Genomic DNA, 15095 nt, shown 5'->3' on the forward strand with positions numbered 1-15095 from the left:
TCGGTGGCCGGTAGTCAATGGCTGGTGGCCAGTGGTGGTCGGAAGTCAATGGTCGGTGGTTGAATTCAGAAGTGGACTTGTCTTCTCAAGGGCGGCCACACAGGGGTGGATTGGAGGGTCCGATTTGGACTTATCTACACTAGGGCAGCTACACAGGGCTACCTCTCATGAGAGAGGACAGCCCTTTTGGCCTATAAAAGGAGGCCATTTCTACACACATTATATAGTGTGAAGTTGATGCAACAAGGTGGATGTGAGGTGGTGAGAGTGAAGCAAGGTGGGAGCTCCAAAAGGGTATAATCCCTTTGTAACCTACTTCTTGTTTTGAAGTACTAAATCCATTGAGTGGCTGCTTTCCCGTGGACATAGCCCACACTGGGTGAACCACATATATCGTGTGTACTCTCTCTCTCTCTCTACTCGACAATCTCTTGTGTATGTAAATTATCTCTCTCCATTAAGTAATCTACTCAGTTATCTACTTAGCTACGTCTTATTTCCTAACAATGTAATGTGCTAAGTAATCCCTCGAACAAAGATCTATTGTGAAGAGATGTTAAGATGTTGTGAAATGCTACAGCTAGAGAAGAGGCAAAGGGGTTTTGTCCACTACATGCACTATCATGTAGACGTGGATGTGTAGATTTCTTGTACCCACAAACATAAGCATTGACCAATAAGGACGAGATTATAACCCGGGGGTTCTGATCTCCGTGCACCTCTAGACCGAGGTGTGCAGGGATTGGACATGACTAGAGAATGTGAGGTAGTTTACAGTGTGAACAAAGAGAGAGAGAGAGAGAGAGAGAGAGAGAGAGAGAGAGAGAGAGAGAGAGAGAGAGAGAGAGAGAGAGAGAGAGAGATAAAAGATGGAGGATGCCAATAGAAGAATAATTTATATCCAGGTTATAAGGTTTTTACCTTCATTATGAGAAGTGACGAGGATGTGGGGCCATCCAATCGAAACACCTATCTCTCAACAAGGATCTTATGTCCTTGTAATCAATGCAAGCATGATGTGCGACGGACAAGAAACGTTTTTTTGCAGTACGTTTGCAAATTTGGCGAGTTCAATCTATCTATTATAGATCGAGTTGTTGCCAATTATAACTCGTCGGACTCTGACGCTGGCCAACAGGCAGCAATCTTGAAACCCAATACCCGTGTTCGCAGGCGCTTTGGTCAAGCAGTATACGTGAGGCCACAAGATGCAGCTCGGAGGATAATCATGCAGATCACATTCCCAACGAGGCAATGTTGAGCCCGAGGTCAATGAAATGATCAAGACGATCATGGATTCAGAAAGGCTTATCATGATGATATGAAAAGTGAAGCCGATACGCCATTGTATGATGGAGCACGTGTATCTAGATTGAAGGCGAACCTGGTTCTTCTCAACATGCAGGCAAAGTTTGGATGGAGTGACACTAGCGCCAAGCGCTTTTCAGGTGATCTATTACAATGTGTTTACTTTAATATAAAAACTCTAGATGTATAATGATCTGATACATTACTTACACAAGTGTACCGCATTTTTTTCGCTGTGTAGATTGCTCAAAGAGCACATACTGCCATATGGTAATGTGATGCCAGATTCCAGAGAGGAAGGAAGAAAGATCTTGCGGAACTCGGGGATGGATTACAATTCGATTCACGCTTGTCCTAACGACAACATTCTTTTCAGAGGGGAATACATAGACATGAAGAAGTGTCCGAAATGTGATTCCGAGAGATATCGAGTAGATCCCCGGGAAACAAAAATTCCACAAAAGGTTTTGCGACATTTTCCTCTACTTCCTCGCATCAAGCATTTCTTCGAATGTAAGTCCATGGCCGCCCTAGCATCATGGCATGAAGAGAATAAATCTTCGGATGGTGTGCTACGGATTCCTGCAGATTGTGCAGCCCGGAAACATATAGACGAAACATGGCCGGATTTTGCCAGGGAAGCTCGAAATTTGCGCCTAGGCCTGGCTATGGATGGCGTCAATCCATTTGGTCAAAGATCAACATCTTACAGTGTATGGCCCGTTGTCATCTCATTAGCTACAACATTCCCCCGTGGTTGACTACCAAGAAGAGGCACCTGTGGCTAAGCTTGATTGTGCCGGGGCGGTATAAAGTGAAGAATATGGATATGTATCTTCGTCCACTATTGGAAGAGCTACAACAATTGTGGATTGGCATAGAAGTGGTGGACATGTGCCCACTTCCGTGAGGAGCCGGGCTTGGAGTAGGTCCCTCACCCCGCCTCTGTTGGGACTAGTGCCAATGATATGAGCCGGCACATAGGTCGATGGAATGCTTTGATCAGAGGCATTCTAATGTGGACCATGCATGACTATCCTAGACTAAGAGAATGGTCAGGTGATTTACACTCAAATCAAACACTGTAAACCTTTGTTTTTTCTCAAGCTTATCTATTGTCATGTCTATACATGCAGGGCTTCAAACAAGCGGATATAGAGCATGTGTCACATGTGGACCTAGACTGAATGCACGTCGGGTGCCCTCATTGAAGAAGCAAATCTACGAAGGTCATCAACCATATCTTCCAGAGAATCATGTGTTACGCGACGGCTTTTTGGGAAGAGAGCCACCGAGGATGTCTGCATAAGCATGGTTAGAGAAGAAGGAGATGTGTGATGATGGTTTTCCCCCAGGGATAAAGAGACTCTCTCTATGGTACGAGTTACCATATTGGCCCTAACTCATGATCAATCACTTGCTCGATACAATGCACATATTCAAGAATGTGGGTAATGTGCTATGGGACCATCTGACCGATAAGAAAGATACTTTGGGAGCCATGGCTGACCTTAGAAATGTGGATCGTATGGAACAATATTGGCTGCAGACAGCATCCGATGGATCGATAAAACTCCCTAAAGCGCCATGGATTTTCACAGGAGCCTAAGAACGCAAAGTAAAAGAGACCATTCAATCTGTGCGGACCCCCACTGGCGCAATGCACTCACTTTGAACGTGTTTCACTAAAGAAGGAAAGCTTACCGGTTTGAAGTCACACGACTGGCATAAAATGTGTCAGGGATGTTTGAAGTGGAATATATCATAGTGGGAATTGTGTAACACAATCGTGTGTGGACTTTAATATCATTGCTAGACATGTTTTGCAGTTTATTTTACCGGTGGCCATTGAGGGATGTTTGTCTCTTGACGTCTGTAACACAATCTACAAACTTGCAAAGTTGGTGCAATGGATCTCACAAAAGGAGATCAATGTAGACTCTATACCATTCGCCAAACTAAATGATGCGGAGGCTGTGTGCATGTTTGAGAAACATTTTCCTACTATCATGCTAACCATTCAGGTGTATCTTCTTGTTCACATAGCTCATGAGGTGGAAATAGCTGGCACAGTACATTCCGGATGGATGTTCTTTTTAGAACGTTTCATGAAAACACTTAAGGGATATGTGCGTCAGAAGGCACGTCCGGAGGGTAGCATGGCAGAAGGTTGGCTGGTATCAGAGTCCCTAGTTTACATTCGAGAGTGGCTAGACGGATTTGATAAAGCGTGGGACACGTTATGGAGAACCATAGATGATGAGTGCATATCTGGGATTGTCATGTGCAATCTCGGTGTTGAGAAGAAGATGATGGAAGATCTAGAGGTTAAAATCAATCGATTTTGCATGCTTCACAATCTAGTGATGCAAAAGTGGATTTCACAATACAAGGATGCAAAGCAAGAGCGAAAAGGGCACGGATCGAGTGGAGATGGGGAAGACGACCACCAATGCATTATTCGGCGGGTATGGAGAGCCTACCAACATTCATGAGCTTAAGATGGTTGCACAACCAATTGAAAAGCGCACAATAGTGCGGTGAAGAAGTGACTGAGGAGGAGTGGGAGTACTCTCGGGGTTGCACGACCAAGGTAAGTTTGCAATGTACGGCTTTAGTCCTTTCTAGATGTTTGAACAGCCACATAATCTTTGTTGGTTGTAGTATAATTCATACACATCAGCATGGTGTAAAGGTCGACATTTTAGGGTGGAACTAATCAACAAAAAGCGTTTTACTCAAGTTGTGGAATCATGGCAAAATTTGAACAGTCTAGTCAACGAGGTCCTCTAATGTAGATTTTGTGGTGGCGGAACCCATTTACTTTGGCACGCTTCAAGAGATTTTGAGGATCGATTATAGAGGATTTTTTGTCGACTTGTTCGACGTGCAATGGTTCAAGATAAACATGGAGGGTCGCAAAGCTACTCTGTGTAGAGGAGATTCTGGTTTCCTTGAAGTGGATTCAACTAAAAAATGGACCGACCTAAGAGACACTTTTGTACTACCCGAGCATTGTGAACAAGTAAGTTATGTGCTTGGAAGCTATCCAATTTTAGAAGTTATGTGCTTGGAATCTCTCATGTAAGTTATGTGGCTCTGGCAGGTGATATTTCATCCTACAATCAAACTGGTGGTATGTCATAGAGGTAACCCCTCGTAGTGCACGGACGTATGAGGGCTACCATGTGCCAATCATAGCGGCATCAATGGAGGAGATTGGAGAAGATGCTCAGTCAGAAGTTGCTGAGGTGGTGCCAGACGAGCATCAAGTTGCTACCTCTCTATGGGGTGCATGCAGAGGATCTACAAAATGAAACGGAGGACGTCTGCCTAAACAGAGAGCTTTATATAAATATAGGGAGTTACGTTGAGCTATGCGAGGATGAGAGAGAGACCTCTTAAAGCTATAAACGTTGTATTTGAACAATTTTGCTCCGTTTTTATAATATATATTGTATTCATGTGGCTATACTTGAGAAATTTAAATTGTGTTTAATTGTCATTGTGTCCACTCCGGGTACGTATGCTCCAGGTATGTTCTCACAACCATGGACACTCCTCGTCCGACGAGCACTGTGCTCCGAGTGCGATGGAGACTGAGGTTGCAATCGCGAAGTAGGTATCCGTCTCTGCTCATAGGTGCTGCTCGTCCCTCCACTAGATCTAGTTGATCGGATGAAAGAGACGCTAAGAAGCACTACTACTGCTTCTTAGCGTCTCTTTCACCCGATCAACTAGATCTAGTGGAGGGGCGAGCAGCATTTATGAGCACAGATGGATCACCTCCGCGTCGCAGTGCTTTTACAAGGTACGTAGAATGCACACGAGAGACAAATTCACAAGAACTTCATAGGAATCTCTCTACACAGGAATCCCTCCCTCTTTATGAGTCTCTCTCTCTCTCTCTCTCTCTCTCTCTCTCTCTCTCTCTCTCTCTACTTGTCCATGGTTTCTTCTCCATTCAATATTAAGATTAAATGTTCGTGTGTTTAATGCAGGTATGGATGATGATGAGTTTCTTTCTTCTTTGTCATCCCGGCCGAGGCAGTGGTACGAGGATCGTCATCACTCTGGAGCACCATCATGTCGTTCTACTCCTTCGGTGTCTCCCTCTGTTTTGGAGCATTCAACGCGCTCCAAAGCTTCGGTGTCGACGAGACGATCTTCACACTCGTCTAGGCACCGACGCTTTAGTGGTGGCGACGACGGTTGTTGTGGGGATGCCGCCGCTGATGCCTCGACACCGCCTCGTGTTCGACGAGGCTCTTTACCTTCCCCTTCTTTGCCCGCCCCCACACCAGCCATGGCATCTCCATCTACACTAGGTTTTGCGCGCTGACGACGGTTTCTGGCTACACACCACTACCTACTCCTCCGGAAGTCACCCCAGTCGACACTCCTCGCTTCGGGGCCCAGACTCCAGTGGAGACACCTGAAGTCCGTACCCCATCGACACGCTGCTAGAGACCCCTACCAGGACACCTAGGTTCACGTGTCACAGGCGAGAGGGCTTGCCTTACTCCGTCGACTTTAGTGGAGGCATTATCTTGGATGATGAAGGCAAGAAGGTGATCTCACGCATGTGCGGTGTTTGCTCTCAGGTGTTTAGACACTACATACTAAACACCTAGAGTGAAGTACCAAGTGGATTAAAAAACAGAGTCATTAGCATGCTGCATGATGAGTTTCCCATGTCAACAAGGGATGACCGCTTCAATGAAGACCCGATGAAGGTTTGAATGCGCAAATACTACAAGCACAAGCGTTCTCAAGTGCAAAAAGCAATAAATCATAGGCAGAACATACCAGATTGGCTAGCCAAAGAAGATTGGAAGAATGCAAAGCGAGCAACACACGAGAATCCTGACAAGTGGAAGCAACAAAAGGAGGCAGCCAAAGTGCGAGTAGAGGTAGGGAGCTCGCACCACTTGGGGAGCGGCGGGTGGACATCATTTGAGTCCGATTTTGTAAGTGTTTTTGCATTGCTCTTTAGGTTTGATAGTTTAGGATTTAGGGGTTTTTAAATTCTAACAAAATGGATTCTTTGTATGTTTTGAACAGTGGTCGATGACAGGACGTGCCCCACACCGTATGAGCATGAGTACGCAGGCAGGAAGGGCTTAAACGCCCTGATGGACATTCTGAGTTCTCGCTGGTGGCATGGGTAGTATTAAGGTTTACTCTTTTCTATTTGTTGTATTGTTTTGTAAATTATATGTTTATACTTACAGAAAGCTGTCTTATTGTTTTTTTTTTTTGCAGAATCCGACAGATACGCCACTTGGACGCGATGAGACGTCTTATTAGACGACATCAGTCTAGCTGTAGCTAGATAGCATTAGTTTCCTTTTGTCATAGCATATGTATCATGAGATGATGTGTAAATGTCTTTTTGTAACTATTGGAAAACCATGTATATTTTCTCAATAATGACAATGGTGTTGTAACTATTACATTTGCAAAGCTTAACCATCAAGTGATTTTGCCTATCATGTGTACAATTGTCATTGATTTACTTTCATCAATTTACTTTTGTCACTTTTGTAGTTTTGTATCTTTATTCTGCAAACAATACTATGGATGATGGAGTTAATGGTTATATTGTCTTATGGGTGACTACTTTGGGTCTATACCTAAGCTTGCACTTTCTTTCAAAGGTGAATCTGGGCTTATCATGGATTCACTTAGGTTTACTCTATTATTGAAACATTCAATATGGTTGATGGGTGGCAGGGCATTCAATGCCTTGCCACCAAAAATTTTTACTCTCGGGCTTCGCTGTATAAGGCTCTGCAACATCGCTATAGGTAGCTTGTAAGCGTCGCTATATAGCGACGACTATAGCGATGCATATAGCGACGCTTATAGCGATGCATATAGTGACGCTCATAGCGACGTTCCCGTATCGACACTATTAGCGACGGTCTTAGCGACACCGGGGAGTATAAAAACCTAATGTATTTTCGTCGCTAAAAACGTCACAAGTGCACACAACCTCTTGTAGTGAGAGCCACCTCAAGAACCAACTACTGAAGACCCACCGGAGATCGAGGACCAAGAAGAGGTGCTGCAGCCCGAGTCCATTCTCCAACATGAAGACAAGGTACTAAGAGGTGGTAAGGCTATCCAACGATATCTTTTTAAGTTTAAGAATTATCCTTTTAATGATGCTAGATGGATGCAAGGCATACAATTAAAGGATAACCCAAACCTTGTCAATGCTTACAATGCTTCCCAAGAGTAAGCAAATGTACAAATGTTAAAAATGAACAAATTTTTTGTCTTATAAGACTCTCTTTTTCTTTATTCTGCACAAAAATGAAGTAGTATGCATGCTTACATCAAGTTTGCGGAGACGACGTCTCCCGAACACCAAGTAGACCTTCTCAGTCTACTATGGAAGATTGATAGGACTAATGTGCAGACATGCTTGCGGTAGCGTACGCTCTCAAGCACGAAAGGGACTAGTCATCCATTCTGGAACCATGTCGTAGGGTAACATAGGGATCCTCTACCCACTACGAAAAAGGACTAATGAATATGCTTTATCTACTCTACCCCATAGTCGAGGACGACTATGCTTTCAAGAGAGAGGTAATGTCATAATAATCAATATCTAATTCTCCTAAATGATTTTCTCATATTAAACTGATCATTTAATATGGGGAAGCGCCAGGGGAGAAAAAGCTAGAATATTGGTTAAGCTAGCAGACCGGCCACAGTAGGGATCCAAAGGAGAGAAAACAGGGATCCAAAGGGGGGGCCATCTGCAAAAGAGCGATGTGCAACAATGGGCTTAAAAGACCCTAAGGTTCAGCCCATTAAGACTTCCAAAATGCTAACGTTCCAAACTTCAAAGGTTGTGTCCAAATGTCAAAAGCCTAGGGAAATTGGATGCTTTGTGTGTGTCCCAAAAGTCTTTCTCAAGCCCTACAAAGGAGGGGGAGAGCCCAAGAAGTAGTGAATGAGAGAGAAACTCACACACACACACACACACACACACACACACACACACACACACACACACAAGCTTCCTTTGTACACAAGGGGAAAGAGGGACACGTGTCAGCTCCCTAGCCCAGATGTCCACAAGGTGTACTCAAATCCTATTGGATGGACTTGGAGGTGGACCAATGAGAATTAGGCTAGAGTAAGTCTAGTTTAATTAATTTAAAAACACTTAATAAAAGAACCAATAAGAATTAAGCTCTCTAGAAGAATATTGGACAGTCTCTCAAGGGGTCCAATGAGCATTCAACAGCCCAATGGCTTGCCTGATTCCTATTGGCCAGGAGGCAAAGGGGTTCAATGAGAGTTTAGTTGCATTTATTAATTACCTAAAGCTCTCACAAAAGGGAAAAGGGGAACACATGTCAGAAGGCTATCACTTATGCTGCTTAATTTCCATTGGTTGAGACTGGGGAGGTCCAATAGGATGTGAGCATGAGCAAATAGCAAGAGGGGTCGACCAAGAGAGAGGGGGCTGATTTTTCAAAGGCATTATTCACTTACACACACACAAAATCTATGTGCAAAGCAAGAAGACTCTCTCTCTCCTTCTCAAGCTTTAATAGAAAGCTTACCACCTACTCCAAGCTTGTGAGAAGGGAGGCCTAAACCAACAACTCTTGGATTTGTGATGCAAATCCAACCAAGAGCCAAGCTTCAATGCATGCTCATCTCCTCTACCATGCTAATTACTAAGCTAAGCTATGCTAATAAGAGTGATTATGTGAGGGGATGTACATCTTTCTCGTAAGAATACTCCTTCTTCCTCTCAATCTACTCTCATACCCCGCCAGCTCTCACCATCTTCGAAAGTGTGTGAGGTCTTGGGTCTGAGACCGTGAGGGGATTGATGTTGTGTTTGATAAGTGTTTTGCTTAGTGCATGAAGTTTACATCTTCATTGCACTAACTAGTATTGAAAGAACACAAAGAATTGTATTGTAAAATGGATCACTTGATGGGAGAAACCATAATACAAAGCCTTTTAGAGGGGGGACCGGCTCCATGTAAATCCGGTCCTCAACTGTTGTCAATTGCTTAATTTCTCTCTCTTTTGAAGTATTGTTCATGCTATCTAACTAGGTGTTATACCCAATCGCTCTTGTTATTCTCATTAGGAATCTATTCTAATGAAATGCTCACTATGTTCATGCTATTTTCCGCTACACACAAGTTACTGGACCATTAAATGTTAGAGAGAGAGATTTGGACAATTATTGTGTATGTTTATGGTTATTCATGGGATTTGGTGATTGGCTTCAGTACAATTTACCTTGAGCCTATATGCTCTTGAGATTTATTTAAGAGAGAGAGAGAGAGAGAGAGAGAGAGAGAGAGAGAGAGAGAGAGAGAGAGAGAGAGAGAGAGAGAGAGAGAGAGAGAGAGAGAGAGAGAGAGAGACGGCTTGCAATTATTGTAGCATGCGACTCCTGCACACTTCTATTAGGGATGAATACCACCCTCAAACATATGTTGCAAGCTAGGAGCACTTTGAGCAACGACCCACGTCGGGAAACTTCTATTGGGAATGTGACGACATCGATCAACAGCAGCTCACCGATGATCAGCTCGGCTAGACCAATATTCATACTGAAGTTTCTCCTCTCTTTTTTTTCGACACACCATAGGGCCCACAGGGGGAGGTGCTTATCCCTTCCAAATAGTAGCCATGTTACATGGTCGGGCAAGGGCCGCGTACCATCGGGCAAGAGCCATGCGTAGGCATCACCATGGCCACCTAATTGATGCACCACATGCTGGGAACGACGGAAAGAACTCGTAGCAACCAGCTAGGAACCTCCTCCTCGGGTGACCCACCCCAGGAGGAGGAGGATGCACTCGAGTGTCCGAGGGCAAGAGCCCTAGCAACGTGAACACCAGGTGAGCACAAGGTGTCCCTCTAGAGTGTGACCCAACGGGGGATTTGAACCCACAACCCATATGTTGAGAGGCCAAAGCCTTACCGTTAGACCAACTCTTTGGGGACGAAGTTTCTCCTTTAGAGATCCTCATCCCGATTATGCAAGGCTCAAAGTTGTCTGCTCAGATTGAAATTCGCTACTTGCGACTCTCCCAGCGTTAAATAATTCCCCTCATCTTTGCTAGTGACATCCAGCAGTTGAGGGTAGTAGTTGTCCATGCACAACACGAGACCAAAGTTAATAGGCTGGTGCATTTCACACAGGCATTGAGCTTTGTGAAGGTGTATTTGGAAAATGAGCAAACGACAAGTTACCCTGAGTGGTATTCATCTCGAATAGAAGTATGCAAGAGTCGCATGCTACAATAGTTGCAAGCCGTGTCCTCAAATGTGACTTCATGAGCCAACATCTCCATGAGAAGATGAATCAGTTGACACATGCGATGACTGTGATGAAGGTGGGGGTTGGCTTCGTTCCTTCTCTGAAAACGGAATTGCTGGCCAAATTTGCAAGCCAATCAGAAATGTCGGACTATATGGCCTATGTATGCATTCAAATTACCGGGGATTACAGGCACAAGAAGTTTTGGACAAATTCTCACAATAATCCCACATTGTGACTCACCTCAACATCATGAGCTTCTGTGAGTGGGGGGGCCGGCGGTCCCCTGCCCCCAATTGTACCTAGCTAGGTATGTGGTGCCTCTCGAATAGAAGCTCATGATGTTATTTATTGTATGAAAAACAATGGAAAAGACTCTGTTTTCCTACATGAGAAAATTTATAAATCTTCTTGTGAGGAGAGTGATAAGCTTTGTAGGTGACATTGCAGATGTGATCATTCTGGAGCTGGAGGGGTCGGGTGGCACAAAAGGGCAGCAGTTGTGACTTCCAATGCAGTCCTCCACTACAATCCTACAATGGCAAGAAACAACTAAACCAAGATTTGATAAAACAAATAAGGCGTTATGGGACAAGAAACCTTTCTAGTTAAATAAATTAGGAACTTTCTACAGAGCATATGATTAAGGCGAGTGAGATCCAGGACAGAGCAAGCATTGCAGATGTATGCAATATACATTTTCCTCTAGGATGTGAGCAGTTGTAGCATAGCTTGGAGGAGGCTCTGCAAAGAATGCCCTCGCAATGCGATTTCCAAGGCATTAGGAATAAATTGAGCCTACAAAGAACTTGAAAGCCTCACAATGGAGGCAGACACCTATTTGCAGCATGATCGAGCTAAGAAGCATGATAAGGACAAGGCATGTAAAGAGGAGAGGGATAGGGGCTTGAGTTTGGCCAAGCAAGTCTTGAGCATCCCTCCGATGAAGCTCTTTTCTTTTACCATGTGCTCAAGCAGGGCGGCGTTGTGCCATAGAGGTTTTGAATAATGCGGCTAGAAAGAGCACTCTCTGAGAAGATGTCCACCATCCTTGAGGACGTTTTCCTGAGCATTGACAAAATATTTGAAGCCTTGAACAGAGACCGCAAGAATGAGCCGGCCAAAAAGCAGTACTATGTGGAGAAGAGTGTAGGGCTGGAGAATTTGTGGAGGGAAATGTGACATATCTTTGAGGCTAATCCTAAGAATAAAAAATAGCTGGCAAGGCTCGCAATGCAGCACCTCTTCTTAGATGGATTTCCCCTCAATATTCTTGATGGTGATACAGGTAAGTATTGCAAGCTTTGGATAGAGACTGTGCTAGTGGAGCTAGACTCCATGATTCTTGTGTGGAGTGTGACGGGGATCCAGAGCAGCGACAAGAGTACAAGATTGTTGAACTTCATTGAGATTAACCAGTGCAGGGAGGTGTACGCATGGCATGTACATACAACTGGTGTCATCAAAGTGACTATCTGCTTCTGCTAGACACCGAAGGACTAAGGTCCCCTGAATTTGTTGGGCTGAACGCATCTTTAGTGCGGGACAATTGGCTAGCCACCTTTGGGTTGTTGCCAACAGATGCATCCATGTTCATGGTGTGCAACGAGGGAGATGGCGGGCTGAATGAAGTGCTTCCCATGGTGCTTCTGGCGTTCAGAGGCTCTCCCATTGTTGAGGAGTGCGGGCAATGGATCAAAGCCAAGGTGGCCTTTGTCTCAGTGTTGTTGTGGGATTCCAGGAGGGCGACCATTGTCGTGTGTGTTAGACATTATGTGTGTGTGTGTGAGAGAGAGAGAGAGAGATAGAGAAAGCGAGAGAAGGTAGAGAGAGAGACATTCGCAGAGATAGTGACAGGTTGTGATTGACTATTGAGTTACATCACGATTAATTTTATAAGGTTAGAAGATTGGATATGAAGAGGTGTCCGTGCCTCTTCACTTCTTGCGGTGTACAGCTAGCATATTTTATTTTATTTCAACACCGAGGAGTGTGGACACTCCGAGGAGTGTGGACACTCGATATCAATGATAACAAGAGCTTATGTGCAAAAAGTAGTGTTGAGAGGCAGAGGCATACAAAATCTCCAAATTTCTGCGGCCACAAAGCACAACACTCTTCTCTGGCTCATTCTTCACCAAGGGATATGGACTGGAGCAAAAGCCCTCAAAATTGGTAAAGCGGATGGCAAATGTAGAAGATGTCTCTATGCAGTAGAGGACTGTAAACACCTATTCTACCATTGCCCCAAGAACTCCTTCTTGATCAAAGAACTCAACGCAATGTGCATGAAGATGGGCAAGTGGAAATTAAGTCTGGAAGATGTCCTGATTGGTAATTGTAAAGGTCTAGATATTCTGTTATGGAATGTGTGGTGGGGATTTATCCTCTGGTTTATATGGTCGCAAAGAGTGGCTGCTAATATGCAATCCTCAACTTCTCTTCCCCTCAGTCTTTTAAGGCATGACTTACTGTCCTCTGCCTCTCAACTTTGTATAAAAATCACAGAAGCCCTTGACCCTATTGCTTCCATCACTGATATTCAGAAGGAGTTCACATGGCAACAATGGAAATGTCAAGTGTCTAAGTTCTATTCTCCTCTCATACTTTGTATGAAAGATCTCCTCCTGTAATCTCCTAAGGGGCTGTCCCACCCCCTACCTGTGGGACCTTTGTATTTCCCTCTCCTTCATTTAATCAATTCCACTTTGCATCAAAAAAAAAAAAAAATCTCCAAATTCCAACGGGCACGCAAGGGGGCCAACAATGGCATCATCATTTCCAATAGGAGTGCAATGTGCATGCATGGCACAAAGCTCGATGAAAGAAAAAGAAACCTACCCGTGTGATACATGAAGCACAAAGTTTGAGAAATAAACCCTCAGAGTCACGAATCTTGCTAAAAGTAATAAATACAGCCTCATCATGGGATTACATTGCTTTTATTCCACAAATAGAAATAAAACAAGGGCGAGGGGTCTTCAGGGGATTATGAGGGGAACATATACTTAGCCCTCGCATTTCTTTTCATGTAATGTAATGCCTACAATTTAGCACTCCTTTCCATGATTTGAGACTGATGTGAATATATATCGCTTAAGTCTTTGTTATGAGTATCTGCCATCTCTTCCAACCAATAAAAAATTATGCAATGGCCTTAACCCTTTGGGCATGCCAAAATGTTGCCATATACATGTGGTAGTGATGTGTGTGAACACACTTAGGACCGTCGGGGCATTTTTTCCCTCTTTAGGAGGTTTTTTCCCCGGTGCATTGTATACACACCCATCATTCTAGGGCTATCTATCTTTCCATTGCACACTAAGTAAAACACTCTCTATTGTGTGCCTTGAGTTTCCTTCATCTTCTCCAAGATGTGTGTGTTTTCCTGGAACCCTAATTCCAACAATTGGTGACACAGCAGGTTGCGTCCTCTCGAGCTTAGTCGCCATCTACTCCGGCACACACCTGCTCACTTTCTCCGATTTCCATGAGCTTTGGCGAGTGTTCGCAGGTCGATAAAAATTACGGGTAAGCTCAAAGAGCTTAGTCTGCTCAAAATTCTGATTCGGGCTCATGTCGGCCTCCGTTTCCACTACTACAGGCAGTACTGCACATGCTATTTTGTCATTTTGTGTAGAATTTTTGTAAGTGCCATTTTTTGCATAATAGGTCCCTTACAGTCTTCTACAATTTGTGCTATATAGCACATGTTGTTCTCGCTTCGTTTCTCCTCTTTTTGGACAATTTTCACATTAGGTGCAACATTTACCATGGCTGACAACAACATTTAGATGTGTTCAAGATGTTTGCTGCGAAGGACAGATTGGATGGGGACAATTATCCTATGTGAGCTTATATGATGCAACATGTTCTTGTGTCGAAGGGCGTTTCAAATATTGTGCAGGGCATTGATGTACGTCATGGTTCTGAGGATGTAGGCGATATTGAGGATGTTGCACGTCTTGCTGCAAGGATTGCTGTTGTTAGAGTAGTGCTGCCTACAGCTGAGCAAGCTCATTGGGATGTTAAAGATGTGCAGTCTCATGCATTGATTGCGTTGTCTGTGAAGGGCACTATTACTCCCCACATTCGTTCAGCAAAATCTCTCAAACACGCTTGGGATATTCTTGTTGGTCTTTATGCAAGTCGCAATGAGACTAAAATTGCATTGTTGCATAAAGAGTTCGAATCAAAGATTATGCATGAGGAAGATGATATGGAAACTTTCCTTATTGGTGTCAAGGATATCAATGAGAAACTTATTTCTGCAGTTGAAGTCATTTCAAACAGTTCCCTTGTGCAAATTGGTCTTGATGCCTTGCCAGATTCTTACTAGACTTTTGCTAGTACTTGGAGATTTATGACCCAAGAAAATCTTGAAGTTGTCAAGTTTGATGTATTATGCACATTGATGTTGCAAGAGTCACTTTCCAAAAAAAACAGGACTAGACAGTGTGCAATTGAACATGCC

Source organism: Adiantum capillus-veneris, chromosome 10, assembly GCF_014529385.1.
Source record: "Adiantum capillus-veneris isolate H3 chromosome 10, ASM1452938v2, whole genome shotgun sequence".
NCBI lineage: Eukaryota > Viridiplantae > Streptophyta > Polypodiopsida > Polypodiales > Pteridaceae > Adiantum > Adiantum capillus-veneris.